Genomic DNA, 4,441 nt, shown 5'->3' on the forward strand with positions numbered 1-4,441 from the left:
GCGGACCAGCCTTCCCCGGGCCACTGCCCGCCCCGCCCCTCCGGCCTCTTCCGATTGGCCCGCACTCCACCTATTGCTAACGCTGGAAAGTGGTCGAGCAGAGCTACTAGGGACGCCCGGACGGTTTCCCCGGCAACAGCAGCCAGGAGCCCCGCCCCGCGCCAGAGTAGCCTCTCTTAGACCTGCGCTGGAGGCTTTTCCCTCCTTAAACCTCAGGTCCCTCGCGCAGGTTGACGGTATATACTATTCCTAGGCTCCAAGCGCGGAAGAAACCGTGTGCTTATGGTAACTTACGTGCCACGGTTAAAAAAGCGCTTTCATCTGCGTTGAATCTTAATTTTGTAAAGTAATTATTAATAGGTCCACTTTATGCATGAGAAAAGGGAACGGGTTACTTGACTGGCCAAACACGTGACAGATAAGGAAAGTCCATGTGTTGAGAAAATAAGTTGGACTTTATCCTACAATACTGTATATCTGAAAGTTAATTTATCAAATGTGTATTCCCTAACTGGTTGTTTTTGTTGAAAAAGTAATTTTGTGGTTCCTTTTTTAAAAACCTCAAACAATAAGATTCTTAATCCAACAAATATTTGTTGGTTGTTAGCCCAGGCAGTGTTCCAAAAAGCAGTCAAACACTAAACAGGTAAATATTTAATATGTCAGATGCTGCTAAATGTTAAGGGTATTAGGGGTTGTTAGTTAAGGGGTAATGGGGAGTCTGTGGGGAAAGTCATTACATACTGTGTGGTCAAGGAAGTCTCAGGATTAACGTGGCATTTCGGCCTTATTGAATGAAGTAACGGAGTTTACCGTGGGAGTATCTGGAGGAAGAGTGTCCCAAGCACCAGAATGACAAATGCAAAGACCTTGAGCTGGGAGCGTTTTTGAAATGTTGGAAGAAGACCAAGAAGGCCCGTGTGCTTGGAGGAGAAAGAGCAAGAAGGAGAGTAGAATATAAATAAAAGGACAACTGATATTGAAAAAAAATTCCCCCATCCACCCAAAACTCATGGTCCCTCAGTCACCTTGCTCAGAAGCAACCAGGTATTACTTCTTGTTTCTACTTCCAAAAATATTATGTGCAAGTGTATATAGGTATATTCCTTCCAAAATCCTTGAACTGAAGCAAGTGCTACATACTTTCCCCCGTCTGAGCCAGCATTTAAAAAATGGACTAATTGTAGAACACTAGCCATGTGCAGGGTGCATAAGCCATCAACCCTTTCCCCTAGAGGCAACCAACAATGAACGTGGTAATGAAGTCTGGATAGACACTATAACAGTAATATTACGGAACCTTAAATCTTAAAGAGAACTTATAAGTACCGTCTAATTTAATTTGTTAAATTGTAGATTAAAAGATTTAGAAAGGCAAAGTGTACAGTCGATTGGGCAAATTGAGTTATAAACTAACTTCTATTTCAGGAGGCTCTCTATTATTCCATAAACTTTTGCACAGTAGAAGGTGAGATAATTCTATGCGTAATCCTTTTGCCTTTTCAGACTGCTACACTGAGTGTAGGCAGTGCAGGAGAGGAACTTTCTGCTCCTTGTTTTCCTGCTGCCTGTTGGTCCACCTCCATTCATGTTTTTCCCCAAGAGTAGAGAATGCTGATATGTTCTGTCAGAACATGAGAAATTGATTGAACTTCTTTTATTGAAAGCAGGGTCACTGTACATTGAAATTTCTTATGCATACCAGTTGCCTCTTCTCTTTTCCACTATTCACGTGCGTGTAACTGGCAGATATATTAAACCAATCTTGTTTCTCAGGAAAGATTGTCCATCTCTATTTCTTATTCTCTCTGGTTTTTTGTTTGTTTGTTTGGCTAACTAAAGGGTCATTATATTGTAGGATTAAGATTCTGGTTTCATAGAGAAAGTGGGACCTTCTCCATCTAAGTCCTGAGGTTTCTCAACCAAACTATGTGCATCTGCCTGGCCTTATTAAATACACCTACATACAAACCAAAGGCAATAGTGGAATGAAATTTGGAATGAAAAATATATTTTTGATTAGTACTGAGTAATCTCTGCTTTCTTGAATTCTCAGAATAAACAGCAATGGAACTGCCGATTTTAGAAACTGCTTAATGGAAACAGTTCTTTGGTATGACTGCTAATCATCAACTTGTTGCAGTGGTCAGTATTTGATCCACGGAAGACCCAAATTAAATATCAATGCCCCTTTTGGAGGGTGCGATGTCTGAAATACCTTAAAATTATACTGAAAAGAAAAACTTTATATGCATTTTGTTAACAGTGCTCTGTGGAAGCATTAAAAATATAAAGGGCAGTGGCAACCCAGCTTGGTTTTATGATGATCAATGTTGAGCTTCCCTGAATAATATGCCTCTTCCCCTAACTACTGTAGACATTGTGATTAGGGGAAACTCCTCATGCATAGATTTCCCAGTATGATAGTCTTAGTGAGAGGACAAGGATTCGAATATACAGAATGCCAAGGCAGATTTGTTCTCACAGCTACTGATCATGAGCTTTGTCAACAAAAAGAAAGTTTAAGCTGTTCGGAAGAAGTGAATGGGCTGGGGTGGAGATGGTAACCAGAATAAGAGAAAAAAGCACTGAATCAGGTAGAATGATTTTTGAAACTTCTTTGAAGGATGGGTGTGGGAGGGAATAGAGAAGGAAGAAATTGACAGGATCTGTACAAAGGGTTTGACAGCACGTTAACAATAGCTTAGAGAAGGGAAACCTACTCTAGCTCCTGCACCCACTGTACCTAAGTTACCCTATCAGATCTGTTCCAATTATCCCAGCCTCGATGAGCTTAAAGGCAGCAATGATGAAAAAAAAAATTGGAAAATGAAGTGTATTTACCACAGATAATGATTTTAACTTGTCTATTAAGGTTGTGGGTAAAAGGATAAATAACAAGGGAGGCCCAGGTGTAGTGGACATGTCTGTAATCCCAGCACTTTGGGAGGCTGAAACAGGAAGATCACTGGAGCTCAGGATTTCAAGACCAGCCTAGCAAGACCTCTTCTCCACAAAAAATAGAAAAAAAATAGTCAGGTGTGGTGGTGCACACCTGTAGCCCCAGCTACTTGGGAGGCTAAGGTGGGAGAATCACTTGAGCCTGGGAAGTTGAGGCTATAATGAGCCATGATGGCACCACTGCACTCTAGCCTGGGCAACAGAATGAAAACGTGTCTCAAACAATAAAAAGAAAAAAAGAATAAGAAAAACCTGAAGGAGAAGAAATCCTCATGTGTCCCCTGGCGGGGGGGTCCAAGATTGTATGATATAAGTTAATGTTGAATGGCAGAGGATAGTGAAAACCTTTTTTGGAATTACTGGATGTACCATAATGATGATGTAAAATGTACCATAATAGCAGAATAAAAAGACAATATTAAGGTATGAAAATGGAAGTTTGGAGTATATTGAAATGTTACAGTAGGTAGCACCAGAATCACTACAAAACTACAGATGAAGAAACGAAAAACAAAAATCCAATTTCTGCCTTTACCTGTGTTGATGAAAAGCCAAACTCAGTAAAATACTTGAAGATATTTATTCTGAGCCACATGTGAGGACCATGACCTGTGACATAGCTCCAGGAGGTCTGTTCTCACAACAATTTGACAATTACTCCATAGGTAGAATGTTATTGACATGGACAGTCCTGGTCCTAATTAAAGCTTGGAAACCACATAAAGTGCCTAGAAAGGAACTAAAAAAATAATCATAACACATAAATACAACTGAAAAAAACAGTGCCAATCTGCTACCATTCAGACAGGGGTTCAGGGATTCTGTGTCACAGTTTTTCTCCAGATTACCCATGCAGAATTTTCAGGTCATACATGTACATCAGCTTTAATTTGATTTGGGAGGAGAACAGTTCTCAAGGTTTATTCTGTCATCAACCATGATGTGGCTTTACACCTGAGCCTCAGGTGTATTATTCTCTCACCCTGAGACACTCAAGGGGGCTCAGAGTGACAGTACGTTCCCCAGCGTCATCGTTTATTTGTTCTGCTGTTTTTCTTATCTTAATATTTCATCTTTTTTCCATTTGTCACCTGTCAGAACACAGATGTGGTCTCCTAGGCAAGGGCCTCTTGTTCAGTCATATTGTCAACCCACAGAGAAGACAGCAGTAGGAAGCTTGCCTTTTGTCCATTCTTGGGAAGAAGTGGCAGGGCTGCCTTGGTCAAGTACAATGTAGTTATATTCCCACAACATGAGGTGAGTGGGGGAAGTCGATGAACTTATGGCCAATCCTTGTTTGGCCACATGATATGAAGTCACTACCGAGCATAGGGGTTTCCTGAAAAATATGTACATATATGTTCAAAGCAATAGAAGTTGTGTCTTGGGCAGCAATTTTTCCTTCCACTGGATCACCCAAATGCAAGAGAGACAGAGAGAGAGAGAGAGAGAGAGAGAGAGAGAGAGAGAGAGAGAGAGA

The sequence above is a fragment of the Sapajus apella genome, unplaced genomic scaffold, assembly GCF_009761245.1.
Source record: "Sapajus apella isolate SASKATOON/1434 unplaced genomic scaffold, GSC_monkey_1.0 scaffold61, whole genome shotgun sequence".
NCBI lineage: Eukaryota > Metazoa > Chordata > Mammalia > Primates > Cebidae > Sapajus > Sapajus apella.